General features: G+C 37.3%; 1 long non-coding RNA gene across 2 annotated transcripts in view; it reads left to right on the plus strand.

Moving 5' to 3' along the window:
* Positions 1–458: 458 nt before the first annotated feature.
* The window catches only part of LOC102082173 (uncharacterized), a 65,944-nt gene continuing 46,847 nt past the window's right edge, over positions 459–19,555 (plus strand). The window contains exon 1 of one of the 2 annotated variants that reach the window (XR_003221593.1): positions 459–570. This is a non-coding gene — a long non-coding RNA (uncharacterized LOC102082173). The remainder of the gene's footprint in view (positions 571–19,555) is intronic. The other variant, XR_003221592.1, reaches the window with a different exon arrangement.

Here is a 19,555-nt window from a genome sequence, read left to right on the forward strand (position 1 = left end):
ATTTTTTAAGATCATACTGAGTCCTCACAAAAACAGACTGTTGGTTTTTGTTTTGCCTGTATGAACATTTCATTAGGATCGATTTTATTTAGTTCATCATTTAAATATACAGAGTCCTTCTAGAAAAAATGGATTTAGTCAGTTTAAACCATTGTATACTTCCTTTTAAAACACATTGTTAAATGTGTTTGGAGTCCATGTTGTAAAAGGTTATGATAATTGGTCTCAACTGCTTTTTGATTGACAAAATTAGACAATAACATCCCATTAAACTGCTTGTTTTCAAACTTTTAAAGCTGTGCAGTCTTGAAAAAGAGTTTTCACAAAACTCTTTGCAGCCCCATGAAGTAAGCACACCTTTACTCATTCATTCTTATTCAGTAAGAATTAAGAAAGTAAGCAGCAGCCAGGTGCTGCTAATCAAATGTTCTTGATTAAGAGATCATCAGAAAGTGTGAGCACCTCTGAAGCAGAAGTTTTGACAGCTTGATGGTCTGGAGCATTCAGATGCGTGTTAACACAATGTTACAATCTTTCCAGGAGTGGACGTCATAGCAAATTCAACCTAAGGTCAGACCATGCAATGCTCAGAGAAATTGCCAAAATCCTAAGAGCTACATCTCAGTTAGCATGTTAAATGTTAGAGTATGGCAGTAGAATTTGAAAAAGACTAAACAAGTAAGAAAGGATTGTGAGGACAAAACCTCCTCTCTGTAGAAAGACCATGGCAACATGGTTTTAAAAAAAAATACTAGATTTCTGGGACAGTAAACACTGGACTGAGGTGACCTCAATGAAGTAGGTGGAGTTTGATTTTAGCCGAATGTGGCAATATGCATTATAGCCAAACACAGCAAGCCAGCACAAATACCAGCTGTCAAGAACTGTGGTGGAGGGGTGATGTTTGCATAAGTGTGACCTAAAGTAGGTATGTTGCAGTCACTGAGGCTACTTGAACTCTTCTGTATGCCAAAACATTCCAGAGTCAAATGTGAATCCATCTGTATAAAAGTTTTAATTGTAGCAGAATGTGGGTCATGCAACACAACAATGATCATAAGCCAGGGTTGTCCAACTCCAGGCATCAAGGGACTGTGTCCTACAGGTTTTAGAGGTGTCCTTGATCCAACACAGCTGATTTAAATGACTAAATTACCTCCTCAACATGTCTTGAAGTTCTCCAGAGGCTGGTAATGAACTAATCATTAGATTCACGTGTGGTCACCAAGGGTGATATCTAAAACCTGCAGGACATTGGCCTTTGAGGCCTGAAGTTGGACACCCCTGTCCTAAGGACATCAGTTAAACTACAACAGAAAGTCTGTCTGGGCCATTGAAAAAGAAAAGACTTGTGGTGTTGCAAAGTCCAGATCTCAACCCAACTGTAATCTGAGGTGGGACCTTAAAAGAGCTGTGGATAAACAAATGCTCGCAAATATCAATTAACTAAAACAAAAAGAGTAAACAAAAAGTATGCCGGGGGGGGGGGGAACAAAAAAGAAAGTCAAAAGTCGTCCACATTGATGTGAGAGACTGGTGTTTATACTGAAAGTCATTACTTTGTCATTGTTGCTAAAGGTGAATCTACAAATTATTGAATCATAGTTTTTCGCAGGCCTGCACAGGCTTGTGAAAACGTTCTTGTGCACATGACTGTAGGAGTTTGTTGGACTTTATGCTGACATACCATTAATTATCAGTTTAATTGTAGCTTTATTTCATGACGTAATGTCATGTACATTTTCATTCAGCATTTGAATGCTGTAAATATCTTCATTGAAACCAGTGCAATATGTCTCACATCTGTTCTATGTTAAATTCATAACCTCCTTTTCCTCCTCCCTTTCCTCATCTATTCTCCCCACATCTAACTTGTCTTTTTATCTCTATTCTTTGCACAAGCATTGTGTCCTCTGGCAGTCTAAGTAGCTCATTGTTGTGGGGAGAATGCTCTCTCATGGGAGCCATAGCCAGTCAAGAGTGGATTGCCTCAGTGAGATGCATTTTTACTTTGTCTGTCAGTTGTGATGAGGGATAAGAAACACTCCTTTCATTTGAGACTTCCTGAATCAAATATGGGAATTGTGAAATGCCTGATTAAAATAAAACACACACACCAAAAATATTCTCATACAGTTGTTCAGGGAAGAGCTGTGAGAAGATTATATAAAGTCCCAAGATGATGTAAGACCATGCTTAATGTATATCTGAGGAATCTATGTACAATGTGCTTTATCAAAGTCACTGTCCACTAAATGTGAAATATTGCTGGCCCTGTAACATGTGTAATGGTCTTTGCTACGCTCTTTGTTAGTGCATCTCAGCAACAGCGTCAAAAAGAAAAATCACTGTTATTTAATCAGCTTTGTCAGAAAACAGCAATGTGATTCTGGTCTTGATGTTAACGTTCTCTAAGCCATACAATGCACTGAACATATTATTTAAAGTTTTTGGAGTAGATGGCGGCATATGAAAGATTCCCGATGTTTACATCTTACACCAGACAATGCAAGGGAGTGGTTTGAGTTTTACTAAATTACACTCAGTTAACTAGAAAACAAATTCTCCAATCAAAGTGGTGTTTTTAAGTGTGTTGTCAAACCAGCAGCAAGAAATAAGAAGGGATCTTAAAAAAACTTTTCCAGAGATCCCACATAAATGCATACCTTCTGATGTCTAGAAACGCAGGGCTGTATAAAACTCCCCTCCCTGATTTTAGATATTTAAGTGCCCAACTGTCCTTAACAACTTTCAAATTCACATATATAAGGCACTGTTTAGACAGCAACAGAATCAGATTTGTTTCTCAAATAACATCTTTAAGACAGACAAAACCACAGTTAATTGCAAATAATAAGATCAAATTGGTTTTCACAGACACGAACAACCTCTCTGCATAGGCTGTTCTAAAACGATACTAGTGTTTCTTACATGCTGCAGCACATGTTCTGCTAGGTTTCTCCTTTTTGCTGGAGCCTTCTTCCAAATCCCAGGACAGAATTTATTTTGGCTTCTGTCCAATCCATAAGCTCTGTGTTTGCCTTCCTCTGGCATAGGTAGTGCTCTGCACATTCCCTAGTTTAGATTTTAAGTTACCTGTCACAATTACAGTTATATTTTGAGCTACATCTTCAGTATTTGAGAAAAAAATAGCATTTTATGTTGTTTTCACAGTACAGATTTTTATAATTAACTAAGTGTTAATTTTGTCCTTTATTTCCTCTCAGTTCTTTGTTCAGTTGGTTTTAGACACTTTTGTATCAAGCACACACCTTAAGGGTAAAACAGTTATGATTTCTATGTATATATGTGGAAAACTTATGTTAAGTTCACAAAAGTTTCTTTTCCAGTCCTCACTTCTTTTTAAATGTACTTGCCTTTCAATTAGTGAATAGAAGCAAGTCTTGACTTGTACAGCTTACTGGGAGCAAGCAAAATTACAATATCAGCATGCGCATTTTAACCTTAAATTGCACAGTCGGAGGCAAAACTAAAAGCATGTTTAAAACTAGTTATTTAATTTTTCTGAGTATATGCTTTCTTCATTGCATTTTTGGTGGGTTGTTTTGTTTAGGTTCATGCTGTGAAATTACAAATGAATCTCTGCTTGGAAACAAAAGATGTGTATTTATTAGAACTGTGCTTACCTGATGCATTTATTAACCTGCTATCCTGTAGGGAAAACCACCACAAGTCTCATTACAGTTCTTCAAAACATTAGCCAAGTTTTACTTTGTTACAGACTTTATGCAGTTTAATAAATGCATGTTTACTATACATTTCTAGAAAAATATGGAGAATTGTAACGTAAGATATACTAGCAAGTAAAATGCTACTAGTACATATCGCTGTTGTTTTGAAAGAAGCGTCTAACAGTCAACAGAATCAGAAAGAAAGGGGTCATTGTGTATCAAATTTTACTTGCTGCAGAGGTGTGAAAGCCCACAAGCTACCCCCGCTTTGTGTGTGCTCTTTCCCCATTCCCCCAGCCCTGCAGCAATCCCCTCGGCAGCCAGCAGGGCCTATGTGACCCCTGAGTACTGGCCAGCAAATGAACTTCTCGTGAAGAGAAAGATTCTAACACAAAGGGATTTTAAAGTGGGTTCAGTCAAAGAAGAGGAGCAGCTGCATGCGCTGCGAGTAACTAATCACCACACTCAAGTTCTTCTCGAGACCGAAGGTGCCAGACTTCACCATGGAGCTGAAAACTATCTTAAGGGAACAGAAATCAATGCAACACAGTGAGCCAAAGATCTATGTATGACCTGCTTTTGAAGCACTGTTGTGTTCTAAAATACTGAAAGAACTTATCTCCCACCCTTCTGGGTCTTTTTTTTTTTTTTTTTTTTTTTTTTTTTAACTTTCAGACCACTGTCTTGGGAATATGTGTTAGTACATTAGTCCAAAGAACAAAGCAGACATCTGATTGATGGGTCCAAAGCATTCTATAAAGTATAAAACATCAAATGATGAACAATATGTACACTATCAAACCTTCAGTTTCACAAGCCATTCCATGTATCCAACATTTAGAAGCAAACACAAAGGCTTTTTTATTGCTGTGAAACATGTATTGTTCAGATATTTCCAAATACTTTCAATCTGTCCCGACTGCTTAACATTTCTGAAAAAGCTTAAATGCAAGTTGTAACAGAAAAAGCTTCATTCTCAAGTCATTTATGCAAAAACAAATTTCTGCTTCCTCCAAATTATTCAAGGAAGTCACACTTAAATTTCTGCAACCAAGCATCACACCAGGATGCATCTTTCTCTCAAACTAGATGAATTAGCAATAAACAATAAAAAGCATCACCTCCAGCTCACTAATGACTACCCATGATCCTCTCCTCCTTCCTCCACATATTTCACTAGGGAGTGGGAGAGTGATGTGGGGTGTGCCTGAAGTTTTCTGCTTACCCTTATTGCTTTTGCTACCGAAGACAATATTATTATCTGCAGCTGCAGGCCTCAGAGCACACAACTTGTAAATAATAAACCAAGCTGGACAGAAGCCTGTGAGGCCACTGCTAATCCTGGTATTATTCTACTTTTATTGTTGCTATTTGCTCATTATTTCTCATCTCCTCTGGCTGAAGACAGCCAGTTAAATTATTTTCACCCCATTGTTTTCTTGTGCCACAAAGGCCAAATTAGCATTGAGGACAGGCAACATTTAGAAATGCCTTTATTCCTTTTTAGCCCTCCTTTCCTCACTCTTGACCCATTTAAGGCCCACAAGGCATTGCAAACTGTCACTGTGGGTGTTAGTAGATGCTGTAACTTCCGAACATAATCATGAATAATATTTTTTATTATGTTTTAATTTTCAACATCCTTCCATTTAGGGAGAATAGGGAAACTGTAGGTAGTAATCTGGAGATTCAAGTTATAACCCTGTTGGGTCTCCGGTGGAGGTTTGGGGAGAATGAGCGCTACATAAAGCTAAGTCAGATTGATGCTTTGCTCAGAATCCAATTCCAGTTGTTATAATCAGCATTTGTACGGGTGATGTCTGATCCTCCAGAGAGCTGCAATATTCTGCATTTGCTGAGAATAGTAAGATTTTACAGAGTTGACTCAGTTACATCCTTCTCTCTCTGACAAGCCCGAGGGCAAAACTTGTTTGCTGCACAATGCGTTCATTGTAGCTATGATGGCACCTAAAGATGTTCAGCTAATGAAATGGCTGCAAAGCTTCTTAGTGTACATGGAGCATTACTCCTAGAGAAGTATGAAGAAATACTGCAGCTTTAATTACCACTTCAAATTCTACAAAACCAACACCAGGCGAAATTATGATCATTAAGCCTTACAGAATGACAGATTTCACACATCAAGTCTAATTACAGATCTTAAAGGAGAACATATGTGAAATACATTGTATAAAGCAATTTGTAGCTGCAGAAGAAGCTGTTCAAAGTCTGATTTTTGCCCTGTCACATGAGTCATAATTGGGACTGAAGTCTCCTTGGAAAAAAAAAAATCTGAATGTGGAGCTAGATAAAAATAAAGAGGGGGGGAAAGTTACAAAACCTCTGTAGCCTGCTCATCATGTCTTCTTTTGACATTCAAAAAGCTAACTCTCTCCTAGCATAAACCAATCAAACCATCAGTGATCTAGTCATGTTGTGGGTTACTATGTGCTATGTGTCAGGTTTTGACACAAAAAACTGCTAGTAGGCTCTTTCTTGTTCTGCTGCTTTAAGTTTGATCCTTTTCCCTTTTTTTGTTAGCTGTCCAAGATCAGTCTGACATTGTTACTCTACTAAATGTGAAACTGGTAGAATATTCTTTTGGACGTGTTTACGTCTACATGAGGTTACTGGTGCAGCTTGAAAAATCACACATCCTATATACATTTAGTCTTTATTTTTCAAAGTGTTGCTGTTAAACCATCTGCCAGGCTGCCTCTGTGGCCGTTTCAACTTACAATATGCACAACTAAAGAAAAATGGGTAAAACTTGTTGGTCTCAAGTGGTTTGGAATCACGGTGGGTGAAAAGCAGCGATGACAGCCTTCATTAGTCAGCAGGTCTTTCAGTTAGAAGAAACAAATAAAGAGCTGAAGAGCTCAGTTTTAATGGTGATGAATAATCCCTCGGGACGAAGAGTGGGAGTAGGGACAGAATTTTTTTTTTTTTTTTTTCATGAAACTGCACTCGCATAAAAACAAAAGCTAAGCTGGTAGATTATAATTATAGCTGGATAACTTTTTTTTTTTTCTGCCCGTCCAATAATACTATCAGCCAGAGCAGATTCTTAAACCATATGAATACTAGCTAATGCCACTCCTGAGAGTCCTAGGTTATGATGACCTCCCTCTGCTGCTAATGAACTGGAGCCAAATGTGAGAGAAAATGGTGGTAGAGGTCCTCACTGTGTGAGATCACAGCTCCAGTAAAGCAGCAATTTACAGCTCTGAGTGGCTCCCCTGTACTCAGGTATAAGATGCACAATGAGCATTGATTTCCCAATGCTAAGTGCAGAGCACATCTAGAGCCTTGGGCTAGTACTAACTGCATGACTGTGAAGCAGTGCACCACTTGTACAGTGTATGAGCAAAGAACAAAGATACACTTGGGTAATTTGCATGTGTGCATTATGAGCTAAACAACCTCTAATCAGATTGAAACAAAGTAGGATAAGATAGATTAGGCTGCTTGAGTGAGCAGTTATTGCTGCTCACTTTTAGCTTTTGCATTTATCAAAAATGCAATACCAGACATTAAACAGGTGGCTCATTTTAAGGTCTCTTCTTTTTCATTGTTTTCTTTAACAGAAAATAGGCCAAACAAAAAAAACAATAAATAATTGTGTAAAGGCTGACGTTAGTGAATCTAAAAATATCTATGACCTGTCTCTTTAGCACATATCTAATGTGAATTTCAACAAGCTTATAAAAGAACTTGAGTCACAAAAAGTAAAAGTGAAGAAGATGCAAGCATATAAACAACATTTGTGGTCTGATAATGCTTGGATTCAATTTCACCACATTTTTGTCTTAATAAAGCCACAGTATTAGATTTGAGTAGTCATAATGCTATAAAATTATTAGTTAGGGTTATGGCAGACTACAGACTAGTGCATCTTTCATAACTTCCACAGTATGCTTTGTTTTTTTTATACTAGACAGATATATCAAGGACCAACTTTGCAGTTCCATTTGATATGACTAACTGCATCATTAGATTAGATGTACACTCTATACAATAGAGACTTCTCTGATCTTAGATCATGGAATGGGGCACAGGACATATTGGCATTATCTTACATGTCCTTCGAATTACATGTTGTGTAAGTCTCTTTCACAAAATGCATCGGCGTAACTTTGTGCTGAACATTGGGGGGTCAAGATCTCTGTCTAAATAAATAAATACATCTGGGTAAATTCTCAGATGGTTAAAAGTGCAACTATTTTTCTGGTAATACCTGAAATGAGTAAAGAAAATCAACAGCCTGTTTATGCAAGGGAATTCATAATTTTATTGTGGGGGTTATATTGGTTGGGTCTGATTATTGGGGGGGTCATAACCCCCCTAAACCCCCTAGAAATTACGCCCCTGACAAAATGTAAGTATTTGACCAGAAGGATGTGGGACTGCAAAGACTGAACACATGTTGTAATCTTATCTAACAGTTTTTGAGACAAACCCATAAATGCTGAATCTAAGAATCTTGGCAAGAAAGCAACTGAACTTCTTTAAATGTCAAGGAGATGTTTCATTTCTCATTCAAGAGGCTTCATCAGTTCTAAAACAAAATGGTGGCAAGTCCCAAGCATTTAAACCTGAGTAGGTGTTGTTGTCCCTTCTTTCCATGCTCCTTACATTACCATTATGACTGGGAACCCACTGGGAGACATAAATGCAAACGCTCACCAACTCCTTTGTGTTTAATCAAATTTTTGGACCTGTGTCAGATCAGGTAATTAGTGGGCCGATATAGTGTAAGCCGATCTCGGGGTAAGTGGTTTTATATGGACTTAAAACAGCCAAACATCATATTAGGCTTAATGGTCCATTCCTGGTATTGTGAATGAATGAAGCATGTTTTCACACACTAATCAATTACAAAGAGTAACTGATACAAAATGCAGTAAACCAAGAAGGAAAATCCGATTTTGTATGCAGCTACACATTGATATATACACTTCCATATATTGTAGTTTAGAAAGGCTCATGGTAGGTAGGTTGTTCTTTACCTTCTTTGATATTTTTTTTTTTTCTGACAACTTAGTCTGGGGTTACAGGAAGAGAGAGAAGCAAGAAAGGGAGGCTGACTCCATTATGCTGAGCTTAGAGCTTTCTGGGGCTCATACCATATGTTTCAGGGCTTCTTCGTCTTGTTGTTGAATTTGTTGTTCCTTATGACTTTGGCTGAAGGATGTATTTGGAACTGACCAGGGGCTTCTTTGTTGATACTACTGGATATAAGAATCTAAATATGTAGCCTACATAAATTAGGAAAATGCATAATGCCACACAATTTGCCACTGGGCTTTTATACTGTAAACCCTACTCAAGACTTCCCCTCTGACAGCAAGAAAAACAGCTGCATACTGCCATATAACAGTAGCATAGTAAATTTACTGCATGTAATACATCCATTGTGTCTGTATAAATGGCTTGCTGTCACAGCTTTACTTTTTGGAGAAAGAGGGACTTCTGGCGAAGTGACTGCACCTGTCACCTTCTTCAAAGGGTCTTCGTACATCTTGTCACACCTTTCCCATCCCCCATTGTGAAGGGAGCCCTGGCTGGCAGGTCTCCATTGATCTGTTCCAGAGCTGTGATAATTGGGCTATTAAGATCTCAAAAAGACACCCAGCATGTGGCAGAGATGGAGTCTAACAGTCTGCCAAGAGAAAGGTCTTCCAACTCCTTGGCATCACTTATAATGATTTCTTTGCTATGCCATGAAGTATCTGTAGGAATAGCATGCTGTATTTACTTGCAAAAGGTGTTATTATTGAATGCAGTGCAGTACAGAAGTACAGTAAGATAACTGAATTTACCAACTAAGGCACACATCTCTGAGAAACTTTATAGGTGGTAGAACATTTCACTTCAAAGATGAACTAATGACTGGCTACTGGTTAAAGCCCAAAGGGACCAAAGGTCCAGGGTGTCTGTGAAGTGACACCAAATGACTAGAATAACACACAGGAAACCCCAAAGAAACAACAAAGAAATTCATATTTATAAATGGATGTAAATCAACAGTGAAAAAATGCAAATGAACACAAAAAATCTAAATGGTCTCGGTTGTTCTGGGATGGTTTGTTTTTTTGTTGTTGTTTTTTTTGTTAAATTAATAGTGGGTGCTTTTCCATACCTATGCTCAGGGACAATAACAAATCTGGTTAGCCTTACACTTCACTACAGACCATTGAGAAAACCTGAAAGTAATTTGGAAAAGAAATCAATGGCAAGTGCCAATCCTTGTCTGTTTCTGAGTCGTGATAGGGCTGCTTTCTGCCCCATTAACTGTCTCCACTCTGGTATCCTCCCAATCACAAGCTCAAATACTCATCACCAAACTGTGATTAAGTAGCTGTGTTTTAACAGCAAAAACAACACACACAATGGAAACTGAAACTAGGCAAAGAGTATAATGTGAGGGATGGATCAAGTAAATGGATTCATTTCTCTATAGAGCAAATCAACTGATCTAGCATATTTATGAAGACTGGTTACAGTGCATACATTTTAGTTATAATGTTATATGTGAACCACAACATTCAGGTGACATAACACACACACATTTAGACTGACAACTGAGCCAAAAGCATTTATAAAGTTTAAAAAATGAATATAATGGGCATATGGTCATGGTAAAAAGAGAGAACACTTATTAATTTTAAGGCCTCACATATCAGGACATGATAAAAGTAATCTGGTTCTTAGCAGTTCTTAAAGCACATAACATAGGACAAAACTAAACTGAGGAGGAGATGTGCGAAAACGTGCAGCCATAGAGCTTCCATAGGAATTCAAGGGGAAAGTAGCAGCCAGGTGCTGAGAATCAAATTGACAGAATGACTGGGGAAAAAAAAAAACACTCAAGGTGTTCCAATGGCTCAGTCAAAAATAGCTGTGCATAAATAAATGTCTCCAAACCCCAGGTAATGTTTTTAAAAGAAATTGGGTCAAATTACTTTAGGTCTGCAAAAAAAAAAAAAAAAGAGAGAGAGAGATGTAAAATCTTAGAACTGATGGTGTGTACGTTTTCCCATAAGCCTTCCAGACATCTTAACTAATTGTGCTACAAGTCCTTTTAGTAGCTGGCTTACACTAAAATACTTCAACTTTTCCATGATTCTGATATAACTTGATAAAAAAGTTTTTGATGTTTTATTTGATGAAAAATGATGTAATGGAGTGTTTCTTCAAACTCCGAGAACAGTATCATATTTTAAAAAGAAAAACAGGATTGATTTGATAAACAGAAACAACAGCCAGATTGTGTTTTGAGTGTGAACATTGTGCCACATCCACTTATTCAACCTTTGTGAAAAATTCTGCTGATTAAATCAGTGTCAACCATCAGTAAGTGCACTTGATACACATAACTTGACATTTAGAAAAATTACTTTTAATAATATAATTTCAAGTGCTTAAGTTTACACAGTAAAAGTTTATTTCATCTTCATACTCTTGCACTATATTGACATCCTCTGAAGATAGTCCTGCTTTAAATACATTTCATTTACTGTACCATTTAGTCATGCTATCGAAGGTTAATACACAAACACTTGGCACAGTTTGAATTGCATTGTATAAGATGGGAACAAAGAGGGGTGATGTGTCATAATTGTGTAAAATGACATGTCGCAAATCGCCGTAATTCAAATATGAAGATTTAAGCAATTAAGTAAAGTAAGGAAATTATTTAACAGTGTCAGCTCTAAACAAATCTCACCATATGAGCATCGCTATACAAATTTATTCCATCAATTTTTAGTTTTTTTTTTTTCTATTGGTTACCCTTGTCTGCATATGTGCTGCAGATGCTTGATGTATTCATAACCCTCAAGCTGCTATATACTTTAACATAGCGCCGCATTAGTTTGAGTGGCACTGAATATTGCCTTTCAGCATAAAATGTTTATGTACAGTAGTTAGATTTCAGGGTTATGGAAAGGAAAATAAAATCAAAGATGTGTTTCAAAAGCAACTGTAAGACGTGTTTTCTAAAATCTACACTGCTGTGATGAGCATCTTTCAGGTCTTGAATTAAGGCAGTTAAATGAGAGCAAGTGTAAAAGGAAAGGCGTGTCTTGTGATAGTATCACTTTGAGACTGAAGGTCAGGACAATTGCTGCCCAACTCTCCTCTGAAATAAATAGTGTTGCCCAAGGGAAAAACTCCAGAATATTTGGTCAATGTCCAAGTGGTTTTCCTTTGGCTCAGGGATCAATGTTAGTGAATTACTCCTTCCAGACACCATATGTTTAAATTGCTGCAGCTCCAGTGTCCTTTCTGATAGAGAGATTTCTTTGGGAAGGCATACCAATGCAATTTTTTAAATATGTATTTTTTTCAACTTGTGGTTCTTTAAGAAAAAGCATCAAACTATTTGTTAAATTTAAAGTTCATTTTCCCAGCATGCAACCATATATTGCATTTGGGATCGCAGTCTCCATCATTCACCTTCTATTTATGTGTCTAGGGATAACTGCTTCAACTGAGTTTCCAATTGGTCAGTTCCATTATATCCTTTATTACATGGATGCCAATATAACCAAATTCACAAGGACCCATTAAAGCTCAAAAACAAATACTTGCCATACATAAAGTTAATCTGAACACCCACACATTTCTTGGGTAAGTAATTCTGTCCTTTCTTGGTGTGAGGAGTGGATATTTATATGCTTGGACTTGCCCTGCTTTTATTGCCAGTGTAATTGAGGGATAGGCTTTCATTGGAGAGGGCCTATCACTACTGTGAAGAGACCTGGCAGGCATTAGTACGTGGGGAGACCAGAACAGCCAAGCAATTTGCCGTGCCAGGCATTTCACATCATTGGAATTCCATCATTGTTGTGCCTGAAGCAGGTAGGGTAGAAAACATCACCACAAAAATAATTAGTCTTGCAACCAATGACAGGCCATCTTGCTTCTCATCTGTATCTGCCCAACTGAGTCTTTGTCTCGAAAAGCTCTAATTTCTAAGGTTCATTAATTTCCTCCTTTACTCATCATCTTTGCTTTAATCAGATACCCAAGATACCTGGGCTTTTATTCATATATTAACCAGATTTAAAGGTATCTGTTTGAAAACTTATAGTTAACCAGTCATATACAGTAAGATCTTATCAGTCAGCTATGGAACCCTAAGGAGAAGTTAGGTCATTGGTGTGCAAGGTGAGTGGTTATGAGCTAACCAAAAGATGAAAATCCCGAAATAGCCTCGAGTATCAAGTAACATAAAACATATATTATTTGATATAGAGTTTCGTTTTATAGTGCTCCTTTGGAATAAGAGTTCTAAGAAGAGTTTATTCAGTTATTTCTCATCATTGAAGTTGCAGGTAGCACAATGTTGAACTATATCAGATTTTCTAATATTCTGCATCACCAGTGTACGTCAGAGTAAACACCACTTCTGGCAATGATCAGGTTGTTATAAACTTTGTTCAGATAGATGTTGACATGGCAGAACAGTTGCGTTGGATTGTTTATGAGCTGTCAGCAGTTCAACTAAAGAGTGATATTTCCTTCACTCACTGTCAGGTTTAAGAGACCTGTAAAAGAAGAAAAAAATGGTCTATTTGAGAAAACGCAGGAGAAAAAAACAACATTCTCGTAGCAAAAAATGTTTTTTCTCTTTCCCTGCCTTGTTATTCATCATGTTACAACCCAAATTTATCTTGTGACCCCTTGGGAGTCCCAGCCCAAGGGTAAGGAAGCAGTGACTAAGACTCTAAAAAGGGTGAAAATATATATATTTTGGAAACAAAATATATCAGCAGTATTGGGAAGTAAGCCTTACTCGGCACTGCTGAAGTGTAGGATCCCTACACGGAATTAGTGTGTAAATGAAAATATGTTGTAGGCTGTGATAATGGAAACAGTTTGTTCATTGCAGCCTATTGAAACTTACATTATACAGCTTTATTTTATTTTTTTTTAAAGTGAGCACCGGTGTCAACATCTTTGAACTGCATGACCTTTAGCTGACTCATTCCTGCTACACGCTGGCCATCACCCACAAAACCTTTCCAAGCTCTTAGTCATGTCCTGGTTTTGGCTGCATTAAGACTCAAACCTGTTTATTTATCACTCTATGAGCCACATGGATTTAATGTTCTTTTGTCTTGTTTTAGACAGAAAAACTACAAAAAATGGAAACTAAAATGCTCATGTTCTGAAAAAATGAGAAGAAAATACATTTTTTAATGTAACATCTAAATTTAATCTCAATCAGTACCTACAATTTCTTCACATAATAATTTACACTGGCTGCCATATGCTTTCCATAGGTGAAGAGATTATATAGAGATGATTATATACAATACTTTAGATGCATGTAGTCAAATCAATCTGTCAATAACTGTCCCTTTGAGATCTTCAAATTAGTTCACATCAAGAGTATGTTCACCTCTCAAAAGGCAAAATACAAGGTGAACCCTCCTCACATCATCATAGTGTGCAATGTGCAGTGTGGGGCTCCGACACAGCTCTTGATTAAGTGAGTCAATTGGCCCAGGGAGGACACTTTTCTCCTATTGACCCTGCTGATGTGTCATCAGCAATAATCTTACAGCGTGTTTGATAGGAAGTGCTCCTTTCATCAAGCAAAGTCGCTGATCTCTACTCCTTGACATCCTCATCTCCCATGCTTCAGGAGAATTGCCAGATGATTTTAAATGAGAGCCAGCTGACACCCTTCAGTATGTGTAGATGAACTGAAGTGTGAGATGCCATTCAGAGGAAGATATCAGCAACTATATACTACTGTATAGGAAGGAAACTGACTTATAATTGGAAGCTCTGTCTGGGCATGAGCATGTTCTCCATTTAAAGAGACTTGAGCTTAGGTGTTTTCTTTTTGTTATCTGGCTTCTCAAAATCAAATATTTGATCCTGAATGTAAAATTGGTTGCAGTTTGGCTGTGTTTGCCAGATAGGGGACTATCTTGCCATAAAATTTTACATTCAACACACACGCACATCACACTGGGCCTGCAACACTTCAGCTAGTCTGCAAGGTATCATCAGTAAACTTCAACTGATGATATTCCTGGTGGAATTCAGGATGACAATTTTGCTTTTTGACATTTTTATGTATATTTTGGGGGGGTCATCTGTATAATCACCTTTGGTGGTACAGTGTTGCTGTTTTTAGCACTGACTCCTAACAAAAAGGTCCTGCCTGTGCCTCACCTAACTTTGTGTCTTTAATGTGTTTGCATACTTTTTTTTTGGCAGATCTCAGGAACTAAATATTATTAAAAGTAATATATTTGTTAATAAAAGAATACTCTAAAGTAAATGAGTTGCCCGGGTGACATAGTGGTTGCCACTGTTAGATCACAGCAAGAATGTCCTGGGTTTCGAATCCTGTGTCTGGGTTCTCTCTATGTAACAGAACAGAATGTTAACAGTCCAGAGACATGCAGTTGGTGGAGTTAGGTTAATTAGTGATTCTCCTCTGTTACACTAACCCCATGCATGTCCCCCTGCACTACATCCACAAACCTCCCCTGTGGTTTTCCTCCTGCCTGGCACCTCCAGGTTCTACATTTATTTTTGTCCCTCTTCTGCACTTGTCCAGTGACTACAGTCTTCTCTCTCTAACTTTGTCTCCAAACTGCTCAACCTCAGCTGTCCCTTTGATATACTGATTTCTAATCTTGGCAAGGAACATAACTATAAATACTGCAATAAATAAAAGATATTAAAAATACTGCTGCACCTGAAAATGTTCTTCCCAAAAAAAAAAAAAAAAAAAAACAGGACACAAAACAGGTAAGGATATGTAAGCAGACTATGATCAGTGAAAAGGGTCCATAACAACAACAACAACAACAACAATGATAATAATGATAATAACAATATGAAATAGCAAAAAAAAAACAAACCGAGTCACCATCACTGGACTGACCCTGGATTAAGTCATCATCAAGGACCCCAAGGCGGCAGAGTCAAACAGGGTCAGCCAGGTTAGCAGTGGTTTTGTGCTGTTGTTAATACATTCCAATTTACTATCTCTTATTTTACACACTGTTAAACACTATTTCAGAATTAGACCAGTATTAAGCAGTTCTGAAAATAGAAGAAAGCTGACTCAATATCTTCAAAAAAGTACTAGATCAGCAGAGCAGTTATTTTGATCATTTACATAGCTCAAACAATGCATACAGTAATCTGGTCTTTGGTTTATTTTTGCTTTACAGTAATCATCACACTAAGGGTCAGATAGGTGGATGGATACATTTATGTTCATCCCAAAAAATCACAGCAGACGTTTTAACGCAAAAAAATCATTGCAAACTTTGATTCGGTTTTCTGCACAGTAGTTTTATCTGCTCAATAAATAAAGTTGATTCAAGGAACTTAAAGCTTGCTTCATCGCTTTTCTTTTGCCAGAGAGAGGTAACAAACTGAAGAGTCAAAGAAAAGATAATTTTCCACTTTAAGCTGGTTAAGATTAAACAAAAATCTTCAAGATACAAAAAGATAAAATTATCTTGTTTAAAAAAAGTCTAGTATATGTAGTGTTTGTGCTTTGTTTTTCCTCTTTACCTCCTTGTCCAAGGTTGGCAAACCTTTGATTAAAGCAAACTGTATAACATGGAAAAACATATCCTGATGTGTCAGTATTGACTTATATTCAGTATGATTTTCTGGCATATTGTATATAATTGCCGTTATCTTGCACATATGGTTGCACTCCTACTAAATCTACAGCACTTCTTTTTAGTTGATATTGGCCTTGGAGCTTTTAGTATTCATTTGCTGCTAAGATGTCAGTCACTTTGAGTGTTGTACAAAATCATGATTAAACTGCATTTCCCCCACCCACTTTAAGTGGCTCAATAACAAACAGCCTTAATGATGTCACAGGTCAACTGATTGTAATTCTCAAAGTTATCACAAAGACACTTTCGATCACATTTCCTGCACGGGTTGTGTGGGGTGTTGTCATGTTGACAAACAGTATTCCTACACCATTTAGCATATTTATTCATTCATTTGACATTTACTGTTGCAGAAGCAGATGGTCTGAGTCTTGGTTACAAGTTTCTGACACCCTGAGGATTCACTGCATCGATTACACCAATATGTTGGGCATAGCTTTTAAGACTGTGCCAGTTCAATCAATGACATATGAACATCATTAAAGCAGAGGTATAAAAAGTTAAATCATTCTTTAACGAGGTTATTTCTATGAGGATATTATGTAGTTGTGTACAATTCCTGGCATTTGCTTTAATCCGTATAAAGTCCCAGATGGTTGGAGTTTACAATATCCAGAGGATTTATATACATATATATATGAACTTACTGTTAAAGTCTGGAAAGTTAATTTTGCATGCAAACTGTGTATTCAACTTTTTATATTGATCAGTAAGGTTACATGAATAAACACTGAATAAGAGTGTGAATATTCAAAATATTCAAAGAGCTACAGTGACTTTCCTTGTAAAGATACATTTGAAAATAGTTGATTTGGCTTGTGAAAAGGCATTTGATAAGAATTCTACATTTAACAATAAAAAATAATTCATAACACATGCAATGAATATATGGCATCAACCTTAATCAGACCCAGAAGCTGAACAAATTTATAGCATATACCGAAATGGAAACAAAGGTTGAGGGGAAAAAAACAGCATGTGAAATATTATAAATCAGCTCCCTACAGCCTATCATGATATCAGCATAATCACCCCCCAAACATATGTCTGCATTTCCTGTTTTTGTTTTTTTCTTGTACAACTTCTAGCACATCAAAAAGACATACATATGTATACCAGATATGCTGCATGCCTAAAATAAAAAAAAAAAACAATTATTTAATTATTTTAATTAAGAACAAGATAGAAGAAGTCATTGTTGTTTATGTCGAAAGCAGAAAGCAAGGAGGGTAAAAGAGGGCAGAACAGCATGGGCAGGAGCTATGACCCATAGTAATAAGCATGTGATAAATCCAGACACTGGTTTCCCTGGGACATAGTGAGACACTCAAGATGGTGGAAATTAAAGACTTGTAATTATATTTTCCTGTTGGGCTACAACAGCAGCATCCAGATATTCATCAAAGCCTGTTGCAGCAGGTGCAACCACATGCTTGCATTGATTCATCATCAGAAGCCAGCTCCTTTGTCATCTTTCAGCTGTAGAGCTCTATTCTTTTATTGAGACAATTGATTTTTCATGACGCATTAATGATCATTTCTATCTACATGTGAACAGGCTGCTGTGGTTGGGTGGAGAGCTGCTATTCACACAGCGCGCCCCAACTTGGAGACATATTGAGCTATCCCAGTGAGCAGATGCTTACAAAATCGAATTCAGGAGCCTTGCCAGTATGGAAAACAGTCGTGCTTCTGCCCCAGTTTCCTTGCTGCTATGAAATCATTGATGAGGAAAAGCTAACTCATGCCAGCTGTAGCCAGAAGCAGCTAATGCTGAAAGCAACAGCCCATGCCTGACCCTTCAATCACACTTAATGTATCAAATGCATCAACGTCTGGTAAAAGGACATTCATGAAAAATCTCAATTATAGAGCAGAGCCATAGAGTTGGATAGAATTTAGTTTCTTGAGACTGATGCCATACCTATGCTTCATTTGTAGCTATATAAAAATGTTTGTAATTCATGAGCCTGTGTGCACTCATTAATTAGTTTTCATAACAGTTGCTGTAATAGCTGTTATTTTCCTCTTGATATTTCACTTCTTTTTTTCAAGCAGACAGCTAAATATTCTTGATCTGTAGAAAACCTAGAATCTGCTTGGTCTTAAAATATCCTAATTTTTATTTACTACAATTCAGGTCTCTCAAATTGCGGCTGACAGTAGAAACTGATTAAATAATTTTAAGTAACATCAGCTCGCCTTATACAATTTTAGACAAAGCATGTGCTATATGCGACATAAATGGCAGGCTTTGATATACCTTTCTGTTTCAGATGTGCCAAACAAAGTGAAAAAAGCAGCATCTGTTTGTGGTCATAAACTTATTGGTTTGTCACTCAACACATTTTGGTCTCTCACTCCTTCTCTTACATACACACAAACAAAAAAAATTGTTCCCGTAGCATGACTGATATGTCAGGTCATGGATCCCAGAAAAATAGAAAAACAAACGCACACACATACACATTCTTTCTCTCAAACACACTCACTCACTATATAGACTGAGAAGCTAACCCTTTATTTTCCGGCTGTTAAGGACAACTGTCTAAGGTTAAAAAGGGCCTGGCTCAGATCTGTCCACAGAAAGACTCATAGAAAGATGTGGTGCTTTAAGTGGAAGAAATTCCAAGGGCAACATTTTGCTTTCCAGTCGGACTACTCAACAGATTCACAATCATACTGCAATCTCGCTTAACTATTGGCATATTCTCCTGAGCCATAGCAACTTTTATAAATAAGTCCATAATCATTTTTATCCTCACCATAAAAGTATTTGTGTTACTGTGTTCCCTCTGCACACTGCTTAATCTGGTCCTGATTCAATAGCCTATAGCTAATGCTATCTGAAGACGGATTAAAGAAATGCCTCCTCTGCTTAACAAGACAGGTTTCAATCAAATGCTGCAGATGTTTCAGGTGGATGCTAGAAAGAGAGTCCAGAGGAAAATTAATGGACTTATCACTGGGATTATTACACAGTCTAGGATGGGTAGAAAGAATATTTCACCTGGAAAAGCTAAACATAAGAATTTATCAAACAAAAGCATAACAGTGATATCCACACCTCATCAGTGCTTGACATCTATAGCCACCTTTTCTTAACAAAATCAATTTTATTCGTCTGACTGGGTGCCAGTTGCAGGGAGCTCCAAAATAAAGATAATGGTCCACAGTGAGTGATTTCCT

The sequence above is a fragment of the Oreochromis niloticus genome, linkage group LG2, assembly GCF_001858045.2.
Source record: "Oreochromis niloticus isolate F11D_XX linkage group LG2, O_niloticus_UMD_NMBU, whole genome shotgun sequence".
In the NCBI taxonomy this organism is placed as follows: domain Eukaryota; kingdom Metazoa; phylum Chordata; class Actinopteri; order Cichliformes; family Cichlidae; genus Oreochromis; species Oreochromis niloticus.